Source organism: Camellia sinensis, chromosome 1, assembly GCF_055761805.1.
Source record: "Camellia sinensis isolate YWXY chromosome 1, ASM5576180v1, whole genome shotgun sequence".
NCBI lineage: Eukaryota > Viridiplantae > Streptophyta > Magnoliopsida > Ericales > Theaceae > Camellia > Camellia sinensis.
The window spans coordinates 56,969,627-56,985,808 of NC_138961.1; the positions used below are offsets into that span (position 1 = coordinate 56,969,627).

Sequence of the window (16,182 nt, forward strand, 5' to 3'; positions counted from 1 at the left end):
ACTTGTCAACCCCATACACTTGCAACCAAAGTCAAGTCACACTAGAGTGGCTGGCAGGAGGCACCTTTGTTCTGCTTTTCTTTCTTGGTTGCCTTGTCTGATGGATGTCACCTAGAAAGCTTTTTTTGATAAGTCAGCTGCTGGTTGTTTGGGTTTGATCTTAAGTCTAGTTTGTCAATTATATATTTTAGTTAAAAAATTAAAAAAATTATTATAAATTATTATATTAATCTCTTTATTTTTTTATATATCTTTTCATAAAAAATTAAAAAATTATTAAAATAATCTGATGTAAAATGAGGTATTAGTGTTGTTTGGGTTTGGCCCTTTTGTTGTTTTTTCATTGTCTCATGTCTAATATTCATAAAATATTATTTTTTTACCAATAAAAAAAATGTCCATCATACCTTAAGCAACCAGAGCTGCTAGGGACCCCCAAGCTGGGGGCACCCCTAGCTCATTTTCATTGGCCAGTTTCCTTTTTTTTTTTTTTTTCTTTCCTTCCAATCACCCAGTGCCACGTGGCACTGGGGTCACTGGGGGTGGGTTTTGTTGGGGGTCTGCCGCATTTTTCCTTAAGCAACCGCCTATATCACCTATTATAATACCCAAAATTAAATTTATAAAATTATGTAGTTTTTACCACTTATCTTGAATATTAGCTAAAAATTAACATATATATCAATTGTTAGTTTTTACAACTTATTTTTATTTATTTTTTTTATCAGCAAAATTTTTTTTTATTGATGAAGAAGTCATACATTACATATGAGATTACATCAATAAAGATGAGAAAGAAAAAAGAAAAAGAAAGGAAACCAAGCATAGTGTTGGTGAGAAACCAACACTAGCTCACAAGACCACTAACACTAGATGCCACCACCCATAAACTAGCTAACAAAGCTTATAAAACTTATCTAATGGAAAAGAACTATTAAAAGGGGAAATAATTGGAAAAAAATAAATATAAATGATAACATAATATACAAATAGAGTAACTTGAGTACAACGGTTATCTGATATGTATTTTTTTGTGGTCTGTTCAATGGTTGGTCCTATGTTTATAGAATTATTATACTAGATGAGCTTACAAGGTTAAAAGAATTGTCTGTTGAATTCCATCAACGACCAACTGGGTCCATGAGCTCCGAAAATTCTGCTCCGAGTGTTGCATTTGAATTTCCAATGCCACGAGCATAATATTGAACATCAATGGTCACAAACTCCTCACTTGCAATACACGTTTTTTCCGCTACTGTATTAGCTTCCTGTTGTTGCTGTGCTAATTCCAAGTACCACAACACATCGCCCATCGCGGGTCGTTCACATCCTCTACCTGCCAAACACTTCTTTGCTAATTCCACAAATGTCTTAAAACATTCTGGGTCAATCTTTTCCTTCAAAAACGGGTCTATAATATGATGAAGGGTCCCTAATTGATGACAATGTAAAGCCCACTCAGCCAAGTTGGCTTGTTCTAGCTTGTCTTCCTCTTCTTCCATCACCGTTGGTAAGACTGCCGGTCTGGCACACAATACTTCCATCAATACCACACCGAAAGAGTACACATCTGACTTTTCTGTCAACTTTTGACACCGGTAGTATTCTGGATCTATGTACCCGAAACTACCCTTCACTACAGTGCTAACATGAGTGCAAGACATGATTTTAGGCCCAAATTTGGACAACCCGAAATCTGAAACCTTAGCTACCCAACTCTCATCTAAGAGAATATTTGTCGTCTTCACGTCACGGTGAATGATGGACTGCTTTGCATCAGCATGAAGGTAGTTTAACCCCCGTGCAGTACCAATGCAAATCTTGAGGCTCTCCTTCCATTGACGTGGGGGCTTCTGGGTGTTACATAGGTGATCACGTAAGGTACCTCGAGCCATGAATTCATACACTAGTATCATCTCTTTTTCATGGACGCAATACCCAATTAGAGAGACAAGGTTGTTGTGCTTGAGTTTGGTTAGTATGGTGATTTCAGTGTGGAACTCGTGTAGATCTTGATGTGTGGTTGGACTCCCACGCTTTATCGTGACAGAGGTGGCACCACCATCGATGTACCCCTTATAGACCTTTCCAAATCCACCAGCACCAATTAGATTAGCATCAGAGAAGTTATTTGTAGCTGATTTAATCTCAACAAAGTGTGAAGTAACGACAGTGATCTGATGATGCCAATTTGAAAGTTCTCCTTTGCAAATTTGAGTGAAACGGGAACCACCTGATCAGAAACAGAGTATAAAATGGAATGAATACTATCTTTGGATTATTCTGTAATAATCTATTTGACATTCCAAATGGGTGTGTTCTCTTTCCAAGTGGAAAAGGCCCTGCAAGATCGTAGGCGTGGTCAAGCTTGAAGATTTCCAAGCCATTTAAGATTGGCCCATTCAGACTTTCTGTGCTCTTTAATGCCAAAGACAGAAACATCTCTTGGCTATTTCTTGTGACATTAACAATGTAATCTCTGTACACTGGGACGCCGACTCCACCACTCCAGTGTATCACGTCTGCATAATTCTCAACAAATTGATCATTTAAATATACTTGAAAAACCCTTTGATTGTCTTGCCAAATATCCTTTATGACCTCGCAGAAATGAAGCCTAACAAGGTGATAAAAACTGCCATCAAGAGGGAATAGCCATGTCATATTACAATGCCCGTTGTCCTCCATGGTTCTAACTGTAGCATAGATTTGCTGTGGCGCAATGTATGCAGGCACTGACAAACTATACTTGATATCAAGTTTTGATTGAATGGTATAACTATGATCAGTGATTTGATTAATTAGGAATGAACTGTCCTCTAACCTAGCTCGTAACATGCCTGTATCATCTTCAGCATAGATTGAATGCCCGCCAACATTTAACCTATACATCATTTGCAGGGGTATGGAGTTCCCAGTGAAGAATTTGGAATGATGCCCGATGAAGGGCAGTTGGTCATCACCTCTGCGGACATAATAGATGTCTTGGGGCATTGAAACTATCTCAATCTTGTTCACAAAACCGTAGGCACCGGAGGAGTTTCTTGATGGAGTGAAAGTTATGTTAATAACCAAATCATCCACGTTAATGCAAAATTCTTTAATGATATATATAGCATCAGATGGATTGCTAGAATAAGGGGACTCTGAAGTACGTAGAAGAGTGAAATTGGCTACACTGACAGAGAACAAAGCTTTAGACATGTTCAAACCTTCATAACTAGTTGGATAGAAGTGAAGTCGTATGAAATGCATACCAATACTAGATACTGGAAATGTGAAACTAGATTGCTTTCGAACAATGCAAGCATATAACGACTGAGGGGATTTGGGATCACCTGAAATTTGGGATGCTTTGGACACCTCATGATATGGGTAGTATTTAAAATTAGAATTATTATTGGGACTCCATTTCTGGCAATTGGATAACAAAGTTGCAGTTGTGGGGGCAGGGCATTCGAATAGGAAGTAACCGGTTGGATTGTAAGGCGATCGGTTGGCCCAAATGGGTACTGTTAGATGGACAATGTGCATGAGAGCCAGAAACATGATCATGGAAAGAAATGGATGTGAGGTTGGGGTTGGGTTTCCAAATTTCAAGAGAATTAAGTGATAAAGTCATGGGTGTGATTATTGAGTATTTATAGTATGAAAAATGTCAGAGATCATGAAAATTTTGTCATGAAAAGGATCATGAAAAATTTGTGACCCTTAGATTATCTTGATGGAGCAATGCTAGGTATCATGAAAAAATTTTCATGAAAATGATCATGAAAGATTCATGACCTTTGGATTACACTTAAAATAAAGCACCACACACTAATCAAGATAATTCAAGGGTCATAAATTTTTCATGATCATTTTCATTAAAGTGTGAATCATGAAAAATATAGGAACTTCTCCTGTAGTTTGAATAATTACAGTAACTTCTCCTGTTTTACCTGACAATGTCAAGATTCCCCCCTTCTGTCAAATTGTTTCAAACGATGTTACTTTTTTTATAATAAATTACCTTATTGTCCTTCCTTTTAAAATATTAAAAAATGTTTTTGGATTGGATAGGTTTGGAAAAAACAAATAATGTTTGGAACAGTATTTTTGGATTTATTTTTTTAAAATATTAAAAAATATTTTAAAAGAATTATTTTTTATTTTAAATATATAACTTTTAGTTAAATATTTTATTTTATTTTGTAAATATTTAAAATTTTTTAATTTTAATATTTTAAACTCAAAACACAACTTCACACTCAAATCGTAACCAAACACATAATTCAAAACTCAATTCAAAAATTATTTTCAAATCTCATAACCGAACAGATAACTCGACACTCCACATTACTTTCAAAACTCTACACTCAAATCATAACCAAACGCATAACAAAAAAATTAAAATATTTAAAAATATATTTATAAAATAAAATAAAATGTTTAAAATAAAAACCATATATTTAAAATATTAAAAAAATACAACATATAGATGTATGAAATATAATGCATATTAAAATAAATAAATAAATATTTAAAATATAAAACATTTACCCTAAAAAAATAATTTCAAAAAATTTCAAAATTTATAACCAAACAAATTTTATCATTTCAAAACTCATAACTCAAAATACGACTCCACACTCAAATCATGATTCTAAAAATAATTTTAAAAATAAAATAATTTTTTTTTGAATTTTTTTCTTTTAAAATAGAGTTTTTGAAAAAGTTTGATTTTGAGTTTTGAAAAGAGTTTTGAATTAAATTTTAAGTTTGTGTTTGGTTATGAGTTTTGAAAATAACTTTTGAATTGCGTTTTGAGTCACTACAACATATAAGACTTTTGGCGACCAATTATTTTGGTCCCTAAAACTATTATTTTAGTCTCTAAATGGTTTTTGTGACAAAATTAATTTCGTCACTAAAAAAGTCACTAAAAGTGCGTCTAGAAAAGTCTTTAGCAACCAATTTTTGAAAATGTCCCCAAAAATGACAATTAGCGACCAATTTTATATTGTCACAAAATGTTTAATTTTACAAGACCAAACATTTGGTCGCTAATACTTCGTCATAAAATGTCCCAATTCGGTCGCAAAAAATAAAATAATGATACTTTTATGATATTTGGTTGCTAAAAGACATAACTTTCTCTACAACACATTTTCGTCGCTAAAAATCAAAGTTAAATTTTGTAATCATTTAATCTCATAGCTAAAATGCACAAAATTAAATGTCATCCAATCATATTAAAAAAAATTGACATCCACATATCAAACCCACTCTATTCCCAAACCATAATGAGTATATAGAAAGTAAATTTGACAAAAATCAAAACTGAAAGTTTCCAAATTCAAATCAAAGTAGTAACAGTTCAAATGAAGAATAGCAACATAGTTTCTTCAAAGAAAATATCCAAAAAAGCATTTTCTCAACATCAATATCAAGCTTTATATCAGACAGGCTTGGTACAAGAGGCTTCAAGTTGTACTTAGGTGTGACACCCTTTGGACATCCCTGTAACCCAAAATTCAAAAAGAAGAATCAAATAATAAGAATCAGCACAGCATAACCTCATTAAATAATCAATAGTCATTCATAATCAAATAAGTTACAAATAATGAAAAAACACGTTATCTCAGTGTACTTGAAGTATTAGTGAGCTATAATAAGAATCAACACAACAAGAAAGTGAGTCACCTAGAATCAACACAATAAGGTTATCATAATCCAAGCACGTTATCATAATCAAATGTTCTAAATAACAAACACACTAAATTTATAACTATGACAGATCTATCTAGAGCAAAAAGTACTTACTATGATGGTAAATCAGAAGTAAAACCTCCCCGACTAATCTGTTGCAGCACCAAATCAATCTTGGCAATGACCTCCACGCTATTAGACTCCAAGTTGTGCACTCTTGCATTCAGTTCCTCATTGATTCTCCGTTGCTTTTCAAGCTCCCTTCTAGTTTCCTCATTTTCTATCTCAAGAGCAGCACGAGTACGTCGACCAGATGCTGTTGTACTAGGTTTAGGACCACGTCCTAAACCACTTATGTAGCCAGACTTACGCCCAAACACCTCAATGGAAAGCTGCTCATCAGATAGTGGGCCAAATCCATCTTCTATAGCTTCATTCTCCCGCTCTATAAGTTTTTTTTACAATTGTTCATGAAATTAAATATAGTCATTTTATATATACATTGTAACAGAGCAACTGAAGACATTGATTTTCCTATTTACTTATCCTAGAGAGAACATAATAACTGGTAGAGAAAGCACCATAATCTAGTAGTAGGTCTAATATTCTAACTAAATTTTCTAACTTTAAAGTAGCATTTCCCAAAAGCTGAATTTTCTAACTTTAAAGTATTAACAGGTCTAATATTCTCTTCAAACATGCGTTTTTAGATGCCATGCCATCCTTGTTTCTAGGTACCAGACAACCTACAGAAGCATATCAATCATAAGTTTCATTATTCACGCTTAGCAAACATTAATTAACAATACCAGTTTATTTGAGTTAGTATGAATTGCATTTCTAGTGCTACCCTTGGTAAGTTTATCACTGGATCAAGCATGACATAGTTAATGGTCTCAGGCCCAAGTTGGACCAAGATGGATTATTAGGTCAGTGCCTATACAATTAAAGCTCCTACCAAACCTTAGCCTTGCAGCAACAATGCTGCAAATATTCAAATCATACCATTTTGTCTCATAAACTTTCACTCCAATATTTCCAAACTTAAGAACAGGTGAGTAGTTCTCAATGCAAGTAACCAATAGGTAGTCTTCTCTATATTGCCAAATACCAAATACACAGCCAGGTCAGCAAGGACATAATCTAGTAGCCACTTGTAACTCAAAAATCCCTTGGATGATCTAGTCCTAATCATTTACATTCATAATCATTTACATTGTTCGTTCTTAGTGCTAAAGATTCACAACACATGAGCCTTAGACAAGTAATCATTAATGGGAAAATACTTATATTTAACATTAGAAAATTCTTACATGTCTAATTTCAGCTTCATTATGGACCCATGCTTGCCTTTTCTGACTAAAATATGTCTTGTGATACAAATCAACAAGTCCAAGCTCCTTTCCATCCTTGTCTCGCTGTCAAAACCTTTATAGTTAGTATCCTATGGAGTACATACATCACCAAATAAAAGAAATAAAAACAGTGCCATGTAGACCCTATGATTTAAAGGTCAGTTGTTTACCTCATCGTATTGCAACTTTCTAAATGCCTTTGAGCCAGCTGTATGGAGGACTTTAAGCTCAAACCGATTTTCCTTGTTTTTCTGACATTTCTCCTGCATGAAGTGTAAAAATATATTCAAAAGAAATCAAGTCCATGTGCCCAAATGCTTAGTAACAGCAGCAGCTACATGCATAGCAGCAGCCTCCGCCACAGCAGCAGATGTAGCATCATTAGCAGCCCAAGTACAAGCAGCCTACACAAGAGCTGCAGCCCCACCACAAGTGTGTGCAAGTGCATTACAAGTGTGTTCAACAATTACCTAGTACGTCTTATCATCCCATAATTGACACAGGTATCGCCATACCTCTTTTTCGATATCTTCATGTGGGTTTGCAAGGGCTGATTCCATTGTAGGGAAACTTCTAAAATGTTGGCATAGATTAAAGCGGTAGGTCTTGTACCAGAGTTTCATCATTCCAAGGATAGAAGCAATAGCATAAGGTTCATTACTAAAAATGAAACCTTCCTGCCATACCAATAAAATTAAACACTTCAAAACATTAAGCAACATAATTCATAAACTAAAAGGGAATATTAAACTAGACTAAAAAAAAACTATTTTACTCGAAGGTATGCAATTAGCGTTTCTTTATCCTTAGGGCTAATAAAACTCCACTTATGCATATTTTGTGAGGCAAATTGCCTAGTGACGATCCCCAACTCGGTGATGAATTTATCAGACCACGGTCCCAATGGATTCCCAGTAATCCTACAAATTTCAACATCCAATCGCTTCCCTTGACTTTTTATCTTGAGTAATGCGAGGCTTCGTGACTTCCCACGTCCTTTCTTATGCTCTGTTGTATCTATTAAAAACAACATATAGAAAAAACACATCAATGTCTAACATATGCATTGGATGAAAAGAATAAACAACCAACCAAAAAATAATATAAAACTAAAATATTTACAAACCTGCCAGCAATACAACAATCCGTGCTAGAAGTATCCAAGTACGAGGCTTGTGATGTAACTTCATGCATAGATGCTGATGTTGATGCAGCTGCAGATGTTGATACAGATGTTGTTAGGGGCACAATTTTTGATGTAAATGAAAGAATTGACTGAGTAGATGTGGATGCAAAAGACATAGCTGCTAATTTGTTGGGCACATAGCCTCCCTGTCCTCTACCTCTAAAAATCAATAACAAGAACAATAAAAGTGATAAAAAGAAGTCAATTTGTTGCTCGCAAACTAATGAAAACTACTACTATATTGGCTCATTTTGTCAGACAATGAAATGAAACACATTCAATGAAAACAGCTACAAACAATAAACTGTATCCTCAAGGCTAATATATGTGAAGTAGCAAATCAAATAAACTGTATCAATAGCTACAAACAATGAAAACAGCTGAGATGTGCACTAAAGCCATTGATAGTCATTGATAGTCCATAATAATGCCGCACGCAATTGAAAATTAGAGCCACTTGATGCATCGTAGGCCTCTACCCCTACCTCTCATAACTCATTTAGCTCATCTATTAGCGGTCGTAAAAACACATCAATGTCAAATCTAGGAGCTCTACACCCAGGAATAAGCAAAGGCATCATAAAAAATGGATCTTTCATGCATTTCCAGGGTGGCAAATTGTATGGGACAATAAAAACTGGCCATATGCTATATGAGGTACTCATATTCACAAATTGATTGAAGCCGTCACTTTCCAATCCGAGCCTAACATTTCGAGGATCTTTGGCGAATGACTCATGCTTTTGTCAAAGTCTTTCCATGCTTCAGAGTCCGCTGGATGGCGCATTACATTTTTCTCCTCCACGCGTTTATCTTTGTGCCACCTCATATCAGTAGCTACCTTCCTTGATATAAATAACCTTTGTAGCCTTGGTTTTAAAGGAAAGTACTGTAAAACCTTGTGAGGGATCTTTTTACCTTTACCTTCACCTTTATGAAATTTGTATCTAGGCTCCTTGCAAGTAGGGCATTTATCTTCATTTTCATACTCCTTCCAAAAAAGTACACAATCGTTCTTACATACATGTATTTTTTGATAATCAAGGCCCAAATCTCGAAGTATTTGTTTAACTTTATTGTATGAGCATGAGAGTGTTTCCCCGATGGGAAGTGCATCCTTCAGCAGTTCTAGCATCATCGTGAGTGATTTGTTGCTCCATTTATTGAGCACCTTTAGATGTAGCAGCTTAACAATGAATGATAATTTGGAATTTCGCTGGCAATTCGGATACAATTCTTGTTCTGCATCCCTCATTAATCTTGCAAATGCATTTCCTTCACTACCATGAGCACCAGACAAGTCAGGATTACGACTACTAGATGCTTCCCCAGTATAAGCAAATGTGGATGGTCCACTATGTATGTCATGGACAATTTCTCGCACCTCAGTATTGGGAGAATTTGATTTCTCTGTCACATCATTGAAATATTCGTCATTTTCATTTTCCGAGAGATCACTGTCATTCAACTCAAAATCTTCCCCATTATACACCCACCTAGTGTAAGTTGTGACAACTCCATATGTAAACAAATGAATTTCAACGTCATCTATGGTTTTTTAGATACGGTTATTGCATCTATTACACGGACACCAAATCTTACTCGTCCCTGATTTTATATGATCACGAGCAAACATGATAAATTCTTTTACCCCATCAATGTATTGATGTAACCTTCTATTATGAAGTTGCATCCAACTCCTATCCATCCCGAAATCCCTATTACAAAGTACACAAAGACATTATCCTTCAATTCCAATATCTTGTTACTTTCTATATATGGTCTTAAAGGAGGAACACAACTAAATTCTTGAAGAAAATTCACTAATATGTATATCTACTTTTGACTATGTGATTCATATCTATCTTTTGACAAACAAAAATTCAGGGATGTATTGCCAAGGCACACCACATAAAACAAAAGCAAAAACAAAAGCAAAAGCAAAAGATCAGGACACATAATAACATTGATAACAATCATATCCCCACTTTAAAAAATAAATAATCACAATGTTAAGTTAAATAAGGTCATAAATCAAATAAGGTCAAACCCTATAAAGAGAAGAAAGGTTTGGCAATGTTAAGTCCAAGTGTAATGGCTATAGCATACCAAATGGCTTTCTATAGGAGGCTGGTGATTACGGCAGTAAAATCCAACAAGTAAAGAAAGAAAAACAAAACATAAATTGCAAACATGCATACATACACTAGAAACAAGTAGAGAAAGAAAAACATAACATAAAGCTGAAGGAGAAGTGTAAGAGCGCTTTTGGGAGCTGTGATTTGGGTGTGTTGGGCAGAACGTGCTTAAGATCTCGGACAATACCATTTCGGCTAGTTGGGATTGAAGATGTTGAATCTAAGCGTGTTTTGATTGAATTGCCTGGAGTTTTAAGAGATAAGAAGCAACATGAGGAGATTAAGACGAATTCTGGGTGTTTTGATTAATTAGGTTTAAAAACCTCATAACTACAAAAGTTTCTTCCTCTCTAAACATTATTTAATACTTTCATATATACCATGGTATTATATTTTTGACTAATAAAAATCTGTGTTTTGTTAAATATTTTTGGTTGGTTGATTTTTTTCTGCATAAACAATACCCAAAAAAAAAAAAAAAAAAAAAACATAACCACCCTTCCAAAAAATAAATAAATAAAAAAAGTAACTAAAAAAATTATAAAAAAAAGCTAAAAAAATATTTAATTTTTTGACACATCCCTACATATAACCAACCACCCTTCAAAAAAAAAAAAAAAAACCAAACACAGCCCAACAAATAAAAATAAAAAAAATAACAACCAAACCAACACAACCCGACAAATAGAAAAGAAAAAAAAAAAAACAATTAGAGGCATTCGAGCCTCGATTTGTCGAGGCGCCAAGCGTTAGTCTTTGTGGAAAGTCCAATTCCGTTTTTGATTTTAACTTGTCAAACACAAACTCAACCTCCCATCTAAGAAAGAACAAAACACAAACTCAACCTAAATAGCTACAACTATTACTCTGATGATACTGTTATTGTAGCATGAATTTATAAGAGTTGAGTGTTTGAACTTATGGTGATATATTGGCCTCTTTGAAATCAAAACTCAATGATCATTTATTTTTAAAATCTATCAACTGAATATCTTTTCAAATTAATAAAATGCTTCAGTTTTTAGATTTCAAAACAATCATACATCCCCCAATCTTATTTCTTTAAACAAACTATTGCTTGTTGATGTATGTACCACAACTTCTAATGTATAGATAGATAGATAGATAGATAGATAGATAGATAGATAGATAGATAGATAGATAGATAGATCACGTTTGACAAACCTTGCTAAAACTGAATTTAGTTCAAAAGATCAAAACTTACAACCATTGTGATTTGGTACAACATGAGAAGAAGAACCAGAATGCATATATTACAACTAGTGATGAATTTGTATCGATCTCACAAAAGATCAGATGAGATCACAAGATGGTGCAAGGATGTGTGCATGGCTCGTAAACTGGCTGGTAAAAAGTAGTATAGAACGGTGGCAATGGATTAGGGTAGTTATGAATATATGGATTATCTCCTTCCTGCAGGCTTTCTAGTTTGGGATGGCGGTGGATTAGGCTTTTACAGGATGGGAGAGTCATTGTGTGGACTGTGGCAAAGGAAAGGGATCAATGGGATGGTAAGGTTTTGAAGGATTTTCAGACCCCTGTTTGGGATGGTAAGGTTCTGATTTCTTAAATGATCTATTTGTTTGGCACAATAATCTATTATAATCCAATTCTGTTTGAGGCGTAAATTTCATTATTGATTTATAACAAAAATGGCAAAAATAATCAGAGAATAGACGATATTCTTGTGTCCTTTTTCTCTTACGCATCCCCAATTCTTCATCTCCAACACGCATTAGATTAGACATACATATATACACACACACAAGTTCAATCTATGTAAACAATTGTTCAATTCCAACAAGCATTAAGATAAGAAACAAGTTCAATCTCTGTAAAACACAGATTGAAACACAATAAGAAATTGAAAATACAATAAACAGGTTGATTACGGAGATCGGAGATCGATTATGATAAACAGAGATTGAAACACGATAAGAAATAAAGTAAGACATAGATTGAAACACGATAAGAAATTGAAAATACAATAAACAGTTCAATCTATGTAAAACACAGATCGATTACGATAAGAAATTGAAAGTTCGAATTGGAGCTCTTACAGGTCGATTACGGAGATCAATTACGGAGAGAGAGAGAGAGAGAGAGACGCACCAAAATTTGAAGAAGATTGAGCTCCCAATCTGCCTTGGAGCTCCTGACTTTAGGGCTGAAGATTGAACAAACCGAGGTGCGAGAGATTGAAGATTGACAATTGAAGATTGAGCTTAATCTTCAATTAGTAATTGAAAAACGACTATTAATCTTCAAATGTGGAGCTCAATCTGCCTTGGAGCTCTTACAAGTATGAAGATCGATTACAGAGAGAGAGAGAGAGAGAGAGAGAGAATGAGCAAGTTAGGGCTGAAGTGAAGAATGAGGTCCCGACTTTTCAATTGTTAAAATTATGAAAATAATTGGTCTCAAATTATTTTTAATTGATAATGGCGAAAATATTTGGTTCCTAAATGTTAATAATATATTAGCAACCAAATTTATTAGTCTAAAAAAATTATGTAAATATATTAGCAACCAAATTTATTAGTCTTAAAAAATTATGTAAATATTAAGTGAGAATATTAATAATCATTTTTACAATCTTGTAAGTAAATTATCATATGTTTAAATTTGTCCCTAAAAGATTATTTTTAGCGACCAAATTTAATTAGTCCCTAAATATTAGTCTCTAAAGGACTAATTTCTTGTAGTGAGTAAAAACATGTTCTGAAAAAAGATTTTTTTAGAAATATGTTTGGTTCTCTTTTAGAATTAGAATTCCAATTAGAAATTTTCAAAAATATTTTCAAAACTCATAGAGTCTTAACCAAATAGACAACTCAAAACTCAATTCAAAAATTATTTTCAAAACTCATAACCAAACACAAACTTATGTTAAATATATTTTTAAATATTAAAAAAAATTTAAAATTTTATTTTTTCTTTTAAATATATAGTTTTTATTTTAAATATTTTATTTTATTTTATAAATATATTTTTAAATATTTTAATTTTTTTGTTATACGTTTGGTTACAATTTGAGTGTAGAGTTTTGAAAATAAGGTGGAATGTCGAGTTATGTGTTTGGTTATGAGATTTGAAAATAATTTTGAATTGAGTTTTGAGTTATGTGTTGGGTTACGATTTGAGTGTGAAGTTGTGTTTTGAGTTTAAAATATTAAAATTAAAAAAATTAAAATATTTTACAAAATAAAATAAAATATTTAAATAAAAATTATATATTTAAAATAAAAAATAAAATTTTTAAAAACATTTTTTTTAATATTTTAAAAAAATTAATCTAAAAATATTGTTCCAAGCACTGTTTGTTTCTTCCAAACTTGTCAAAAAATACAAAAATATTTTTTAATATTTTAAAAGTGAAGACAATAAGGTACTTTACTATTTAAAAAATAATACTGTTTGGAACAATTTGACAAAAGGGGAATCTTGACATTGTCAGGTAAAGCAGGGGAGATTGTTGTAATTATTCAAATCACAACGAAAGTCATTGTATTTGTCAGAAATATCAAGAGAGATAAATGTAATTAACCCTTGACTTTTTTATAATGACTCCACTTCTCAAACAACCTCTACATGAAAATCGCTCAACTAATATAAGGTTGTAAACGAATGAAGTCAGACCGAACTTTACTGAACTTGAGCTAAAAGTTGACTCATTTATTTATCGAGCTCAATTATCCTACTTGAGTTTGGCTCAACTCGTCAAGTTCAAGCTCAACTCGAAACTCGATAATGAATTATTATTATTATTTAATAAAAAAATTAAATAAAAATATTGTATACATTATTTTAACAAATAAATAATATAATTATGTTCTTATTTATATATATTTTATATTATTTAATATATAAATAATATATTTATTTTATAATTTAAATAAAAATAAACATGTTGAATTTGATAAACCAAACTTATTTAGAGTTGGTTTGGCATGTTTAAAAAAATCTAAAAAGTTAAAAAGTTATTATCTTATTTAAGTCACATCATCTTATTTAACTCACATTATTTCTTTAATACATCACTTCAAACTTAACCCAAACCCAACCTATATTTCATAAAAAGTCAAAAAGTACACTTATTTAGATTATTCCAAACAACCTCCAAGCTCATTCATTTACTTAGGTGTCGTTTGGAAAGTGAGTTGATTTTTTGACTTTTTTGGCTATTTTAGCCTGGGCTAAAAAGTTTCGTTTGGAAATGATTTTTTGACTTTTTTTTTGTGAGAGACGAGTGTAATAATTATAGGTTGAATGTAATATTTTATTTTTTGTGATTAAAATAATTTATTTTATCTTTGTGACTAAAATAATCAAAAAATTTTCAAATTCATCTTTCCAAACGGAGCTTTAATAAATTGAGTTGAATCGAACCTGGAAACAGTTCTATCCATTTGTAATTCTAGTTATATCTTTAAAAAAATAAAGTAAATAAAACTCCTTTTTCATAACACCAAGCAAAGCTGACAAAATAATCATCACATCAATCAAAGCTTAAACTCAGCGTTTATCACACGATTTCACCACTTTTTCCACCACCAACCACACTACACGGTTTCATTTCCTTGTCCACGCTGCCGTCCTCTCAAGCTTTGAAATGTTGAACATTTTTCCAGGGTTGGTTTGGAAACTGAGTTGATTTTTTTATTTTTTGATTGTTTTAATTATTTTAATTTGGATTAAAAAATTTGGTTTAAGAAAGATTTTTTAATTTTTTGATTTTTTTAATTTTTTTATAAGAAAAGAGTGTAATGATAATAGGTTAGATGTGATGTTTTATTTGTTGTGACTAAAATAACCTATTTTATCTTTTGTAACTAAAATAGTCACAAACCATCTTCCCAAACGAACCCTATAGGGTTAGGCTTATTTTATGGGTAGAGAATTTGACTGGTTCGTAGAATTTATGAAGGGTATTATTTTAATAATTTTAATTATTTATTTTATAATTTTTTTTATATATATTATTCATAAAAAATTTAAATCAATTTGATAATTGTAATTTTTTCATTCTATCATATTTGTTTAAAAAAAATGAATGATTTATTTTAAAAATATGTTTGTCGTCTATTTTGTCAAAAATAAATACAATAAAATGAAAAGTTATAATTACTAAATCTAATTAATTTTTTTTATGATTAATATATATTGAGAGCTCTATAAAATGAATGATTTGAATTATCGAAATGAATTCGTAAGAAGGTAAAAAGCCTTTTAGCTATTTTAATCTGGGACTAAAAAGTTTCGTTTGGGAAGGATTTTAGTTTTTTTAGCTTTTCAAACTTTTTTATGAGAGAAAGAGTAATAATTATGAATTAGATGTGATATTTTATCTTATTAAACTAAAAAACTATTTTATTTTTTTTGACTATTTTAACTAAAAAAATCCAAAACTAAACTTTTCAAACAAGCTCCATAAACCCCTCAAATTTTTTCTTGTTGAGATTGATATGTCAACATGAGAAAAATAATTGGATATAGCTCAGTTGATGTGCATCGCAATTAATTTTAAGGTTATAAAATTAAGAATAATGCTTGGGACCCCTTTTTGGGGGTCACCCCCTCACCCCCCCTTTGCCACGTGGCAGGTGGTGATTGGAGGAGCAGGAAAAAAAAGAAAAAGAAAAAGAAAAAGTAACCAATGAAAGAGAGAGGAGGTCAAAGGGGGTGGGGGGAAAAGGGGGGATGGATCATTACTCTAAAATTAATGATTGAATAAATTTTAATAACCAGAAGGTTTGAACTCAAACTCTTACCGCCAATCATTAAAGTTTCT

The 16,182-nt window shown here is 32.3% G+C and overlaps 1 pseudogene; it reads right to left on the reverse strand.

The window, feature by feature from the left end:
* Positions 1–1,022: 1,022 nt before the first annotated feature.
* Positions 1,023–3,549, reverse strand: LOC145797504 (receptor-like protein kinase FERONIA pseudogene; annotated as a pseudogene).
* Positions 3,550–16,182: the final 12,633 nt, after the last annotated feature.